Below are 16,558 nucleotides of genomic sequence, written 5' to 3' on the forward strand. Positions count from 1 at the left end.
ATAGTGACATTGCAGTGGCTCAGAGCTGCCAATGCCTGCTCTCATTGTTTTCATCTCCAGGGTATTTATGAGTGTTGTAAAGCAAAGGATGCATCTACAGTACTGTCAGCAAGAGGAGGGCACAGAGAGAGGACAGTGCGGAGATGAAGAGAGAGGAGCCATGTGAATGTGCTTCAGATAGTTATGGACCCATGCTGGTAAATCCACTGAAAATGACCAGCTGGAATATCATTGATCATTGCCCCATGTGCTCGGGCTCATTTATAAAACATTAAAATGCTATTTCAGATGTTCAGATTGTCTTACAACCTGAAGTAAAGCTTCTTAAGTATCTTTATGATTAATAATGGTGAACATTGGTGGAAATGCTTTGGACAACTTTGTGTGTCATTTTTAAATGTTGGTTTTAGTTGGGGGTTGTATTTTTTATTTAATATTATAGCTAAAATGAGAGCTTTTACTGCAACAACCTGGCAGCATCAAAGAAAAAATAAAACAAAAAAGACTGAGGCATGTTTATGGACGTTGGCTCAAAGTTTAATTGGTTCATAATTTCAGTGCTTTTATGTCTTTATTCTTTTTTCTAATACTAGCCATAAATTACTGATTTTATTTTTATCTGGTGAAGCTATGATGCGCTGGCACTCTGGCTGTTATTGTAGGACCATTTATTGAGTCTAATGGAATTACTCTTTTTCTTTTACGTCTCTTGAATAGATTTTTTAAAAGTAACACAGAAGCCGAAGGAATACATCAGACTAACTACTGAAGCTGAGTGCAAATAACATTTTCTTTTTTCTGTATTTTCTCAGTGCCTAAAATAAACATACGTTTTAAATTGTCATTTAAGTTATTGGGCAGCATTTCATTATAGCATGCATGCTTAAGCAGATCTTTATGTATCTATTTATGTTTATGTTTTGAAATTGGAATGTAATGTAATGAGACACTAATAAATTCCATGTGATAAAAAGGTCTTTTGATTTTGATGGTGATGAGAGACATAAAGGAAGCTGGAGAAGTGAAGAGGCATTTTTTTGTGCTTTGGATGCTGCATATTTTATGGTTTCCGGATGAGGGAATGCATGATTAGATAGCCACGAGGTTACATAAGCACAGAGAGGGAAGATAAGGAATCTCTTGAGTGGAAGTAGGCAGAGCAGCTCCTTTAAGAGATAAACACTATTCTGGTGTCTCCAAACACTACAGCTGTCTCAGTAATGCTGATTGATAGCTGATACAAGGTCTAATTTACACAATGGAGTACGATTGCGTCTGTGTCTTTAATCAATTTGCCAGGTTAACTGACTTTTATGATAGATGGAGGACCTGTATTTTAGCAGTTTATATTCTTGCCCCTCTTTCCGGCTCATTTCATTTCATATATTCCCACTGCTGCTGGCACTGACTCTGACTGGCCAGCCATAAAAACAGTCCTCTCAATATGGATCATGGCAAAGATTGCTGTATAAAATGCTTTTCTGGCCTCCTGCCTGCATGGTATTATTGGAATACATCTGTTTAGCTGGTTAGATTACCAAAGCATACGTTCATATACTTTTTACATTATACTTATTACTACTTGTGATATTTACGTGTAACCTCATCTTCATTTTTATGCAGCACCATACCACTAATTTCACTGATAAAGGCAATAAAACTGATTCTGATTCAGATTACTAGGCACGAGGTCTCCATTTTGCATGAACAATTTAAGTGCTTTCCTTATTTATTATTATTATTACTTGATGTAGGTGCAGACAGCCGCAGACCTGTTCAAATTTTAAAATAGTTCTTGAACAGAATTACCTGCTGCACCACAGTGTGTGCTAAATAATTTCTCAAAGGCTCTTCTCAACTTGGGCAAGAAGCACCAATTAGCACAAGTATTACAAATCGTAATATGGAAATATAATGAATTATTGAGTGACTTCTGAACACTGCATCTTAATTCTACAAATGTAATTTAAATAATGGATTAGGTAAAGAAAGCAGACTGCGGTTGATGTCTGTGTCTGTTTGATTGGTATTTGCTGTATGCAGTAGCAGCTGAACATGGCAGATAAACTGTAAAACATCCTGCCCCACTGCTTTGAGCCAGCTGTGTCCTATAGTTGTAATCATATACAGTCTCTCGGAGGCACATGGCACCGATGTAATAATCTCTCTTTAATTATCTCATTAGACTTAAATTAAATTAACCCACGTCTAGGCTATATGCACTCCAGGCATTGAGGTAAGATACAGCTGTTCAATGCATTACTCTTTTGTTTAAATTTTTCTTGCTCTCTTTCTATCCATCCATCCATTTTCTTCTCCTTATCCAGGGTTGGGTTGCGGGGGCAACAGTCTAAGGAGGGCCTCCCAGACTTCCCTCTCCACACACACGCTCTCTTTCTATTTATTTTTAATTAATTCTTTACAATAAGATATGTATTGAAGCTTTAATTCACCATTGGGAGATATAGTATGAGATAAGTCCAGATATGGGAACTATAACTTCGAAACTGTGGGATCAGATCAGTACCTCAGAAAAATGATTTTTGGCTTAAGGTTTGTCCATATGATTTAAATCTGCCTTTTAACTGTAAGTACAACCCACCTTTTCTAATTGATTTTAAAGCACTTGTCAATCAAAATTTGTTATCTATCCCCAAAGCTACTAATGACTTCTCCTCTAATGAGAAGTTTACGTGTTGTGGTTCATTGCACTGAATGCAGTGTGAGAGAGTTAAGGGGCTAGTTCATTTATCACTCTTCAAATCACTCCTGTTAACGCTGTGTTAGATTGACCGAGGATGCAAACTATTCAAGCTTCTCTGGTCGGCAACAGTGATCGACACTAATGTGATTATTGGAGAAAAAATAAACTCTCCCCTCCTCTCCTCACATGAGATTTACATCCATGGCAGCAGTGGGGGTTACTTGTTTATTGTTATTTATCCCAACACTCTGGTTCATTAAGAAATTAGTCTGTGAACCTTATGAACCCTTTTGAAATATCCAGCTCAGTTGAATTTCTTCCTTTTTGCATCATAAAAAAAATAAAAAAATTGTGTGCTCTGCTGTGTGATTCAAAAAGCTGTTTTGATAATATGACTCTGTCTTGCTAACATGTGCTATGCTCATGTGGTCCGCGGAACTGGGAAAAATGTTTTTTCGAAATGAAAGATGCACATGAACACTGGCACAAGTCAGAAAAACAGTCTGACTTCCACATCTCATGTCGAAATTCAGCAGATTTTTCAATCGATCATTAAACATTTAAGTTCTCTGACAAACATAATTATATTTAGGTCTTTGTGCAAATCTATTGCTCTTGTGGACAACTGAGAATAAACCTCTAATACTACTTTTTAAATAACTGCAGATGTACTGTTAACTAGTTAGCTAAAATAAAGTAAAAATGTTAACGTTAAGCTTTTGAGAATCCTAAATAAATGAAATGTTACTCAGCTCTATTTTTTGGAATTCTAAGTTCTGAGAAGTACATGAATGCTGCAATGTACTGTATATGTATATAACTTTTATTTCATAGTTAATTTTAAAAAATGCACAACCTCAACAACACATGTTTGGTGTCAACAACCAGCAGAGTGCAGGGTGAGACATTAGGTGTTTGTATGTTGACGGGTGATATTGACAAAAGTAATTATTGTTTTATTTGTAAGTTCTTTTTGCAGATATCATCGATTGCTATTTTGGTACCTTGTGCTATATTTGTACCAGCCACATCTTGATATGTTAAACACCTGAGGCTCTGCTGCTCCTTTTTGATGTCATCTTGGTGAAAGCTTGACCTGGTCAGAGGTGTCCTTTTGAGGATGCTCTGTTCATTAGTGGTATGTAGCTGCCTCTTGAGTTCAACACGTTCCTTCATTACTGAGAATCATGTGTGTATTTTTATGGTGACCTTAACGCCTCATTTAAACTCAACTATGGTGTACTGCATAGGTGTATTGGACCATTGCAGCATAGATCCATGCAATAACACAGAGAGATACTGCTCCAGACCACTGAGGTGTCAACAGCACCTTCCCCAGACCCGACCACAGCTCTGAGGCCAGTGTAACATCACATATTCATTTCAGTCACTTTGGATTTCTTATGGAGCCGGACCAGACTCTCAGGTATAACACTCGCTCAAGGTGTATTTAGAATGTAAGCCTTTGGTAATCTACATTTTTATCCCAGAACCTTTGGACATTTCCTCTCACACTGCTTAAAAGCCTGGCACTGCCTGAAGAAAGTCTGTGCTATGTTTCTGCGTCATTTGAACTAATAAAAGAGCAGCTGTATGAGTCCATGTGTGAGCATGACAGATGGGTGTGATGTGATTGTGCCTAACAGACTGTGGTTTCCTCTTCTTACTCCGTTTTTCCATGCTCTTCAGCCATTCTTTGGAAACATACAAACTGAGTTTGCCTGTCAGAGCTGTTTGATCACAAGTGGTATGTGGAGGATCTTTCCTTTGAACTGGCTCACAGTTGTGGCAACTTTTTTTCTCTGTTTGGGGCATTATAGACACTTCTATACTTGGCTCGTCAAATATGTGGAACACTGAGTCCATTTAGATTTGAGGAGGCAGTCTGTGTGCTCCTACACCAAAGAGTTTGTCAGTACAGATCAAAGTGAACTGTGTGCCTGTGTGCATGTCTCTGTACAAGGGATATCTATGCGCACAGAACGAGTGAGCCCTGTTTAATGCTCACCTGTCACACTGTCTTAGTCCGACAGGTGCACCTTCCCCTCTTCTTTCTGTTCAGTCCACTTTAAGGTGAGAGGACAAGATGCTTGTGGACATCACTGTAAATCTTATGAATTTATGATGGGGGAATTGGCGATTTGCACTGCGGCTGTGTTTGCATGCGTCTGCTGCCTCACGCATCTTCACAAGGCTGTATTTTGATTAAAAATGAATTATTCATTTTTCTTAGAGATACATTGATCAGAGTCATGCCTTGGTCTCCCTATGTGACAGTGGGTTTGCTGTCAAAATTCCTGCTTTTACCCTGTCTTCCCTTTTGTCATTTTGAAAACACATCCAAGACACTCTGTAGATACAACATGTATATATTCATGTAGAAACTGTCCCAAATGTTTGTGAATGATTTGCCATTTGGGGTTTCTCCGTCTAGGTGCCCTGACAGAGATTTTCACTTGTTTTTGACTTCATTGCAAATGCTGTTTCATCTCTGCAGCCAAACTTGTGAAGACAAAGCACATTTATGTTTTATGTGCAGGATGGGCCCATTGCTTGGAGCTTTAAGCAGCTCTCACAGGCTTGACTCTTCACTGTCAGCTCTCAGGACAGTGAGATCCAGGACTCAGATTTCTCATGTCCCGCACTGGCAACTCTCTCCTTTGTTGTTTACCACATAGAAGACTTCACTGTGATTCACTATGTGCACACTGCATCTTTGTTTCTGTGACTTTGTATTTCATGGGAGCAAAAGCAGAATGAGTGCAGTGTTTTTTTTTTGTTTTTGTCTTGCAGCCTTTTGGGGTGAGCTCCTCCTTTCTTCATCCTCAATCTGCCATCACTGCCTCAGCCTTGTGTTTTGTTTCCCCCAGCCTCCGTCACACATTTTGACAGCCACAGTTTCTGTACTCATGCAGGCTCATTATGGGAGCAGAAGTAAATGACAGAACCATTATATCAAACTTTGAATCGATTCTACTGTTTTTGTCACAAAGCAATGGGAATTTATAACTCTGAAAAAGTAGAAAGTGTACTCTACTGTGAATTCACTCAATAAATATTATGTTAAAGTGCACTTAACTTAAGTTTTCAGGAACGTCCCACAGTATGGCTAGGGTTTATTTGAATACGTCACCTGCTCAAATAAGTTTAATGTATAAGTTCAAATAAGTCTTGTTGAAAAACTGTATACACTGGGAGTGTATTTGTGTATTTCAGTTACTCCCTTAAAATCGTCAGTTAATATTATATATTAATATTAATATTGTTATTATTATTTTCCCTGAAGTTCTCTTTCCAGTGACATTGATTCCATACATTACCATAAATAATTAACCCTTTAGATGTCAGTTTATGCCCAATACCACATATAGCAAATCTGAATTATATGCAATTATTCAATTATTATTATTATTATATTTTTCTCAGGCTATTTTCAGTGTGACTGACCTGTAAGAGTGATTAATTAATGGGACTGACTTTGGTCATTTCATCTTGATTTTTAGAGTAGAGGTAAAAAAAAAAAAAAGTTATAATGGAAGTTAATGGATTTCCAAAACCCATTCTGTGTCATACCATCGAACAGGATAAAACTCACATGAATCTAAAATGTATCTACAGGTACAAAAATGTCCCTTAACAAGGCTCAAGGGTACGTACATTGCCATCCACCTTCCCTGAGTTTAGTTGAAGATTATTACTCCTTCAAAAAGTATGATTTCTTTAGTTGTTTGATGACCCTAAAACATAAGTTAAAGAAAAACAGTCCTTTATTTACCTATATTGCCTATTCTTGTGCCGGGTTCTAACATAGACAGAAGGGGCAGCATCACACCACTTGATGGGATCTCTGTTGAGCTGTTAGATGGATCGGAGATTGGCTTGTCAACTCCTCGTCCAATATCACACAGTCTTGGCTTTTCTGAAGTGCCACAAATCTTTTTTCCACTTCTTCCCTACAATTCTTTTCTGAGTAAAAAAAAAAAATCATCCTTTCCCAAAACCACTTCAATTTGTGTCTGTCTCTTCTGATTTTTTTATGTCTAAAATGTCTATGTGGCTTATTCTTTTCATTTACCGTATTTTCCGGGTGATTAGGCGCGGTCTTAAGCCTCCAAAAACGACTGCGCGCCTTATTATAATCCGGAGCGCCTTTTATATGAATTTCCGCGAGTGTTCCAGTACAACTTCAGTAAACGACAAAGTCGCACCACTTGCAGCATTACGGCTACCGTAGTCAGGAGCATGGCGGAGTAATACGTACTGTGATTCCTCATTTTTCCTGTGGACGAAGAAAAGATGAGCGACTGGCTTCGAGAAGTTTACCTTAAGAGACCGGATGGCTTTTTCCACACTTCTCCGTCCCTATTGATCTGCGACTCCAGCGCAGTAACAGATTGTTGTCCAGACGCAGCCGCGATTCATTTTCGAATTATTTTACCAACAATAGCCAATACAGAGAATGTAATACACGAAGATCAGAGCAAGTACCAGTGTGCGAACATGTGGCTCCAGAGTGAGTCAAAATTGGGGGTGTGTACGTCTGTTCAGGACCTGCACAGAGGTCCCGGTGTTCCCCGTGATCATGTACCAACCAGAATTTGTTATTTTAGGCTTTAATTAACCAAATAATTTTATGGCAATAGCCTATTCAATTGATACAACTTCAAAAAGTCCCTGCTTTTAGCCTAGTGTGAGAAATACAGTCGGACTAGATCCAAACCAGAGTCCCGAACCAGCGGGGGCAGCTCCAGTTCAGGCCGGGCTCAGAGTAGCTGGAGCGGGGAGCCTCGACCTGAGGAAGCGCTTTCCCCGGGAAGAACCAAATGCGCGGAGCACGGACACTCAGAACGACATATAACAAACCAAACTGGACTCACGCTTCTGTCCGGATGCTGCACCACCTCGGAACCAGCCGCAGTTCTTGAGCGCGGAGAACCAGAGCAGCGCGCCCGGACCTGTAGTCCACAGCGCATTCTTGCTTTTACCGCACAGAAACAGCGCGCAGACGACGGAACGTACCCGCTCGGACTCAGTCCATCAAGCACTGGTCTTGCTCGCCACCGTTTGGAACCAGCACATGGAGGATGGAGCCTCCGGACCATCTGACCAACGAGCTTGTAGGACGACAGAAGACCAAGGACCAGACCCCAGCCCCGTCCTGAGGAGCTGCGCGCTACTGTGAGCGCTGTTGGCTGCTGCTGTTACCCGAACTCTGGGCTGTTGCGGTGAGTTTGTACAAAGTTCTACATGTTGCTGTTTTATTAGTTCATGATGATAATTTGAGATGAGGATGGCCCGTGGTATCAACAGGAACATCGGTGTTGATAACTGGAGGTATCGCCGTTTTCCCGGGAAACAGAGACACGTCAATCGAACCAGTTTTGGTTCGTTTGTCGGTGTGAAAGCGGACCACACTGGAGTGTATTTGCTACCAGTGTTGGGAGTAACGCGTTATAAAAGTAACGAATTACAGTAATGCATTACTTTTTGCTGTAACGCAGTAATGTAAGGCATTACAGGGGAAAAAATTGTAATATTTTACTCGGTACAAATGTGAGTAACGCGCGTTACAATATTTTTTTAACCTGGATTGAAGTGGTGGGTTTTTCTTCATACAAATTCGCTAAAATCACCTCGATATCAGCAGCGGTGAAACGCCGGAGATGCGCCCTCATAGACCTTCAGGTAACCGCGGGCGAAAGGACTGACAAAGAACTCCACGCTGTTTAGACCTGGGTCAGTTCTGGTTTAGACCTGGTTTACACTCGTCCCTCCCTCTATCGCAGTTCACTTTTCGCGGTCTCGCTATTTTGCAGATTTTTTTAATGTTTTTTTGTGCAATTTTGCATGCCCCTTTTTTTTTTGACATTGTATGAATGCGTATTGCGTTCCTCCCGCTGCGTCCTGACTGGCCAAGGGACTCCTGTCTCCTGTACAGTACAGTACAGAATGTGTTCAGCTGCCAAATTTAAATACATGTTCAGTCTCTAGCAGTGTGATTCTGAAGTGCTGTACGGTTGTAAGTTTTCTCCCCGACGAAACCCACAACGTCGACGAAACGTTCTGCACCGACAAAAGGCTCCTGCACTCGCACCCAAAAGGCAGAGGAAGATGCAAACCATCACACAAAAAGTTGGACTTCTGGACACGCTGAAGGAAGGTAGAAGTTACGCGCTGTAACAGACTCTTGCACCGGCTCGGGTACCTGCAAATAGTTGCTGAAATCAGGGCCGCGAGCCCGAGCAGCAGGGTCCATAAAGAGCGATCGGGTGACAGCCGCTCTTACCTCCGTGAGGTGCGGAGCAGAGCCGCTATTTCTCCTGCGGTCACCATCGAGCCCGTCCCTACAGTGAGTCCTGTTTTAGTCCTAGTTCAGTTCTGGTTTAGTCCTGGTTTAGACCTGGTTTAGTCCTGGTTCAGTCCATATACAGTGCAAAAGTTATTTTGGTGAGAGTAACTTAAAGTAATGCAATAGTAATGTAATGCCTTACATTTTAAATGCTGTAATATTGTAATGTAACGAATTAGTTTGAAATGACAGTAATAGGTAATAAATACCGCATTACAGTTTCAAAGTAACTTGCCCAACAGTGTTTGCTACATAATAACAATTTTATCGCCTGGTGTGTGTGAAAACGCCCTAATGTGTTATTTTTACTTATAACCGAACAATTATGAGTTATTGTGAATACGCTGACAATTTATCGGTCTCACACAGTTTTTTGTTTTTACGTGTTACAAATGAACAAAGTTGAGAGTTAACGTAACGAGTAAACTCGTTAAATAAAGTTTGACTGATTTACCTAACTGTTGTGTTTCGTTTAACGTGCCTTATAGTCCGGTGCGGTTTATATGTGAAAAAAGTTCGGGAAAACGACAGTGCGTCTTATAACCTGGAGCGCCTAATCACCCGGAAAATACGGTAGATTGGAGATCAGACTTTTTTGGTTTATAAATATTTGAATTTACTTCCTGATTGTTGTGTGATCAAAGAATAAACAAGACAGATTTGCCACCATCTGATGTTTAGACAAGAGGACAAGAGATCCTAACACTCCTAAAGCCGGGAGACAGAGCTGAATGTGTTATGGTTCTCAAGAGGATAGAACTGACTGCACATCAGACTGAGATTGGGCATTTACAGAGAACTAATGAGTATTTTGTAGAAAGAATTATACTTGTGATAGAACCTTTTGCATAGAACCAAAGATGAGAAGAATTATAGATTTAATGAATGGAAGTAGATAAAGCGGGTATGTGAAAGATGAAAAGGGGGAAAAGGTGAAAATACAGAAAATATTTTGCATAAGATTTGCTTTACAAGGCCTAAAAGGGAATAGCCTAAAAAAAGATGTTCTATGGCAGCAACATTTCTTTTAAAGCTTAAGTTCAACTTGAAACCAGCTTGTTGTTGCAGCATTAGCTAATCTCTCTGAAGACATGGCACCGAAACGCAGATCGCCTCATTTCTACTCTCCTGCTGGTAGCAATAATCCAGATTTTCACAAAAACAAGCTTTCATTATTAAAATTCCCCAAAAGGAGATACACAAGAATAAGTAGTGCGAATGGTTTTCAGCTTTCCTGTAACTGCTCCTTTGTGTGTCTGGAGACCTGGAAATGGTATCGATGTCTGAAGATTAATCAACAATTAGTGGCTGGATGTGCTGAGATTTGTGTGGTTTAAGAGCTGCCGATGTGGTGGCGTGCCTTCGTTAATTGCCTCTAAAATCTTCTTGTAATTAAAACTCTAGGTTAATTACAGTTAAATCTGACCTCACTGTTCACACATTATTTGGCTCAGCAGTTGCACTGAAAGATCATAGCTCATAAGAACCGTGTAATATACAGTAGAAGTTTTATTTAAACTAGTGCCCGACCGATATATTGGTTGGCCGATATTATCGGCCGATATTTCCAGGGCATATCGGCCTTGTTATAAATCTTAGACTCTCTACATTATGTTCATTTAATCCAATTTACAGACAGATAAATGTCCTAATATGTGGCTCCGCATCAGTATTTATCTGCGGAGTCATTTGTCAGTGTGTGTGTCCGTACTGTCCCTGAACACACCCGCAGAGTCACGTCACTTCACTCACGTGTTCATGTTTACACCCACGGCGGTGCGCAACACTGAGATTATATTCTTTTTATGGACAATCGGTTTGAGTCTGGATTAAAAGGACATTTATTAGTGCAGACTTGTGATGTGGGAGGAGCCTGTGTGAGCGGTGAGTGTTGGAAATATGTTGACTTTGAAGCTAGTTTAGGTTAGCGATTAGCTGCTGTAGCTCCCGCACATAAACAGGCTGTTTTATATTGGCCTATTGTAAAGTGACTATATTGGCCATATATTTGTTACTGGACCTTCACTGATATGTAAATGAGCTGTGAATAGACATGTGAATTATCTACATTTAGGCATATAATTAATTAATGCGGCGTGCATATTTGGCTGCAGTTCAGCATAAAATGAATAAACCAGGACTAATCTTGGGCTTGAGAGAGGGAGAAAGATAGAGACCAAGTCCCGACACTCAGTCCTGGTTCAGTTCTGGTTTAGTCCTGTTTTACACATGGTTTAGATCTGTTTTAGTCCTGGTTTAGACCATTTCAGTCCTGGTTTAGACCTGCTTTAGTCCTGCTACCCATCACTAGTAGCTAGAATGTGATCTGTCTGTAAATATGACACAAAGAGGCAGAAGAACAATAAATGTTGCTTAAATAAACCCAATTTAAAATCCAGCAGAGCCAAACCTATGTATTTTAAACAATTCAGGATTTACAGTGAATTTTTACATCACTAAATATATCGGCGATTATATCAGCTATCAGCAGCTCCAACGCCCATTATATCGATTTCATATCAGCCACAACAAAATCCATATCGGTCGGGCTCTAATTTAAACTACAAAAATTAGAGATTTTCAGTTCCAGGACTGAAATTACCTACATGTTTATAGTAAAGGTATATACAGTTTAAAAACATAGTAGAGCACTTCCTGTATTACCACATGACATCTCAAGGTTGAACAAAGTGTTTTCTGTTTGAGAGAAGAACACTGAAATATGCAGGGTTTGTGTGTGAGTATGTTTTTGTATTTGGCCATTTTATTGTTACACAAGCTATAATTTGCAAAAGTAGCCCTATATAGCAATATCATGACTCACATAGAACTACAAAGCAGAAACTTTGAAAGACTTTGTTGTTCTCTGCCTGGTGTATTCTTAGTTGTAATTGCTGCTCTAATGGTGGGACCTGCATTCAAGTGCAGCTCCTCTTCACTGTATGGGGTCATGCTACCTGAAATAGCTTCTCTACTATGGTTTTTAGTTTCTGTAGCTTCTTGATGCAGAACATGTAAAAAAAACAAAAAAAAAACATGCCTTCTCAATACGTCCTTGGTCAATATATGCTAAGTCCTCACTACTTACAGGGTTGGGCAATATTGACAACAATAAGATTTAATATTTTTTATTATTGTAACTTTTTTCCTATGATTGGTATTAGCAATTAGAACTGTGGTAAAGCATGCCTGCAAACTGCCAGAAATTGTATACCGTAATTCACTAAAAATCCCTTGGACCCTGATTTGAAATGGAAGTTAGTTTTATTCTTATTGTAATGTTTTATTTATGTATCCAGTTCTGAATATGTTTTTAATAGATTTTCTATTTATTTACTTATTAGCTTCTATGTTCAAATTTAGTCTCCAAAACAGCTGTTGTGATAATACACATTTTTCACTACGCTTGTTAATGTTGTCCTTTGCTGACTTTAGCCCTGTGGCTTCTTTCTTTCAAATTTGCTCTCGTTTTGGAGAAGACAGTATTTTCTGCAGTGAACCGTGTCTGGGCTGTACAGAGCTGACTGTGGTACTAGTTGAATGTGGTGGGGGCCGTCAGATTAAAGTTAAGTGGAATAGCCAAATGGGGAGTGGACCAGGCAGTGTGTGGTGTCTCCCAATGGGACCGGATTACAGCGGGTCAGCACTGAAGTAGGCCATACAGACAAGCTCAGCAGATGATGTAGTCCAAATTTGTTATTATGCTGTAATCCCAGGTACCAACTGACAGGCTGAAGCATTTCATTCACATTGACATTCTTCTTTACTGTTGACTGATTACAATTACTTGATTGCCTAAAAAAAACAAAACCAGTAGCTTATACCAATTAATAAAACTAGTATTGAAATTAGTATACTCATTTAGAGAAGTAAAAAATGTTTAAAAAGTCATATAAATAGGTCAAAGCTATATCAGAACTAGAATAAGACTACATGGCATACATGAAAAAACACTATTATTTCGTGTAATAAATTACATTTTATTGTCATTTTCCAAGACCAAATTTTTATACTATAACAACACAATGTGTTCAACCTTGTTGTCTGTCCTGATATTTCAACCCCCATTTGTCCTTGTTTGGGAAAGATACAATGAGTACTCTATGTCCTATACCCTCTTGGGCTGTATTCCAGTTACAAAATACAACTCAGAACTTTCGTTAGCAAATATTGTTAGAAAATAGCAGCATAAAAATACTTGTACTGAGGTTCATATGGCTTCAAGCATGAGAGATAAAAGAGGGAAAGTAAATTTGATATCTGCTTAGACTCTGGGTCTCTGACACTTTTGGTATTTTATTATTAAAATACATAAAAGACAGAATATAAGTATACATCCACACAGCAGCAGTAGAAACACACTTTCAAAGAGCTGACATTCAAAAGTTTCAAAGCAATTTAGTACATGGTCCACTTTTCCGACTTTTAAAACTTTTCCTTTTTAATGGGCTTGTTGGCAGAGTGGTATATAAATCAGATTGAACTTTTGTCATTTTAATTAAACAAGAGAAATGCTAATGGTCTTTCTCAATGTGGTGTGAAAACAAAGTATAAAAGATCAGGCCTAATTGACATTTAAGCTTAATTTGAATTTTAATTCAAGATTTTTAGACTTGCACTAAAGTAGTCTTCATCCACTGCATCAAAACAGTATGGAGCATTCTGCTGGTTCTCTCTGTGGAAATATTGAAGTTTGTGCAGTTTACCGTCAGTGAAGATCTGAGGAAATGGGAGGGTGAAGGAAAGGTCACAAATGACAGCAGGCAGCATATTACGATGAAAAAGTGAGCTTCAGATTTTCATTTTCTGCTCATGAAGCCTTCCCAGTCCCTTGGCTCATTATGTTTCTTTAGACTCCAAACTAATTGCCACAAAATGCAATTATCATACCCACAAGGAGCTGACGATGCAGACACTTAGATGCAGCAGTGCTCTGTATAATATCTGTTATTTTTCTTTTTCCTCTAATATTTCACCTGAGTTTATTTCCTGAAAGTGGTAAATGTTTCTTCTTCCATTGCTGAATGTGCGATTTAGGGTGAGTCTTGTGTCAGGACTTTAGGTTGGCCTCAGCTGTCTGCCGCTGGACAAGCCGTTACCCCTGACAACCATAGTCACCTTTATCCTTGCTTCTTGAGTGTCTGCCTCAGAAAAGTTTACTTTATTATGAACTTGTTGATCCTTTTAAAAACTGCTTTTGGAAAATAGATCTAACTTTCTGTCTGTTACAATATTGTTGATTTTATACTTTTATGCCTCAGTGAGCAAAAGGGCAAAAGTGGTAAACTTCATGACTATATGGCATAAATAATGGACTGGTATTTCTTTAATAGTACTTTTTGAATTGGTAAAAGTTTTCTCTCCATCTGGGCTTTGGGCTGAGTGCATAAAGAGCACCTGACAATCATGTTGTATAAATTGTCCTAAAGGAAAAGTAAGGTCATAAAGCAAGAAAGTATGTCACCTTCTTTCTAAAAGCCCATGAGCTTTCTAATTAGTGTTCAGGTTAGACTGAAGGCTGAGTCAGTTGATCCGGCTTACTGTGGACAGCTGGAGGTGAAATGCACTGGCTCCTGTCTATCCTCCATCTCCTCCATGTGTCTGCCCTTAGCCTTTAGCCTTTAGCATCTGTCTGCCTTTAGCCCTTTGTCTCACCTGGGACCTCTGCACCTCCCTGCTCCGATCCCATCAGTGGCTCTCCAGAACGCCTCTCCAGGCTTTATTTCTCAAACACAACTTTCTCCACCTCTCTGCGGCTCACTGTTGAATTATGAATAGATGTGAATGCTGTTGGCCAGGCCTGAGGATTACTTTCAATTTGCACAGTGCTGCCCTCACTATGTGACTGGCTCATGCTGTCACTCACACTGCCCTCCCTGGGGATCTCAAGGGTAGTATTAAGGTTACCATATGACAGATTAATCTCTCTGGATGTAATGTAATCTTGAGCAAAAGTTTTGTGTTTTTGTGTTGTGCCATACCAAAATAAATGCAGTACCATTTATTTATATCAAATACACATAAATCCTGCCTAGCACTTATGATTGGGGAACATTTGTTTGTTTCTTGTTATTGCTTTGCCTGATATGTATTATTATAGCATTAAACATATCTATACCAACTTTATTTATAAAGCACTTTAAAAACTTTACAGCTGACCAAAGTGCTGTACACAAACATCGAATAGACAAGGACAGTCACAGTACAAGAAAATACAAACACAATACAACTACTAGCTAATACTATCTTGTATGTATTCAATTCCAGGTGTTTAAATTGCTCAAAAATACCTTGATAAAAATATGCATTCTTGCTGTAACTTGACCTGGTGATACCTCCTGCTTGTCTCTATGGAAAAAAAATAATTTAATGCTCTACTGTGTAACATTCCAGGCAATGCTGTAACACAGATAAAAGTAAGTAAAGTGGGGGTACAGACCCCATACCATTAAAGTTAAATAGTGCACCTGATTAGGGATATATCTTTTTTTATTCTCACTGTGAGTCAAGTTAATTTCATTGGTTGTAATCACAAAATAATCCATTAACAATGACCAAAGTTTGACATACTGTGGCCTTTTTTATAGCGAGCTTCTTGTTATTAAGAGCATTTTTCCTTTTCAATTAAACTTTACAATACAGTATTGTCTTTGTGGGAGCAACAGAACAGCAGCATGACCCTTCTTAGATACTCATTGACTGGCGATAACCACATGTAATTGGCCTGTGTGATGAGAGCTGGCAGGGTGCAGTGAAAAGGAATTGGAAAGGACAGGGATCCTTTTTAATGAAGCCATTGAGAAGGACATGCATCGCCCGCTTCGTAAAGGATTAGAGTCAGTTCAACACATTTGGGCTTATGATGCTTGTTCGTGGACAACATTGAGAGACCGAAAAGGACAGTGTAGTGACAGAATGTTGAGGAAAAGTAAATATTAAGAGAGGTATTGATATGCAGTGCTTTACTTCCTATCCAATAAAGCTTGATATTTAACTGTGTTCCATACAGAGATGTTGGTAAACAAAAAGATTTTCTAAAGGTCACTGTCCCTGAGATGTTAACCTTTTAGTTTACTCCCCACCCACTCATACTCATTAAGAACAATGTGTTTTCTCCAGTCAAAATGCATTCTGTATCATCATCATTTATTTCCATTTGACTGTTACTGCCACAATAAATCATCCCATCTATCACTTGTTTTAGAAATAGTGTCCCAATGCTAAAATTTCAAACTTGAATTGAAGGATTTGCTTGATGATCAAAAGCAATTTCAATTCAATCATTATAATAAACCTCACTGTTTTTAGACATTATTTTAGACATATTTTGTGTCAATTTTAGTTTATTTAATCCATGTGGTCTTATACTTTATATATAGATAAATATTTATATAGTTTTGCTATAGTCTCAGTATAAATACTTTTGACAACTCTATTTCCAAATGAATTGCTTGCTTGAATTGATTGCTTATACCTTTCCAGGAGAAATAAAGCAATTAGAGACT

General features: G+C 38.9%; 1 protein-coding gene across 4 annotated transcripts in view; it reads left to right on the top strand.

Moving 5' to 3' along the window:
• lingo3a (leucine rich repeat and Ig domain containing 3a) overlaps positions 1–16,558 on the top strand; it is a 55,756-nt gene that overhangs the window by 25,614 nt on the left and 13,584 nt on the right. The window contains exon 1 of one of the 4 annotated variants that reach the window (XM_055165145.1): positions 4,078–4,130. The exons of 2 other annotated variants lie outside the window; for them this stretch is intronic. The gene's annotated coding sequence lies outside the window, so the exon portion shown is untranslated. Of the gene's footprint in view, positions 1–4,077; positions 4,131–7,832; positions 7,930–16,558 lie in introns of those variants that run through there. One more of the 4 variants, XM_055165146.1, reaches the window with a different exon arrangement.

The sequence above is a fragment of the Boleophthalmus pectinirostris genome, unplaced genomic scaffold, assembly GCF_026225935.1.
Source record: "Boleophthalmus pectinirostris isolate CB_2022bp ecotype Guang Dong unplaced genomic scaffold, ASM2622593v1 HiC_scaffold_7, whole genome shotgun sequence".
Taxonomy (NCBI): Eukaryota; Metazoa; Chordata; class Actinopteri; order Gobiiformes; family Gobiidae; genus Boleophthalmus; species Boleophthalmus pectinirostris.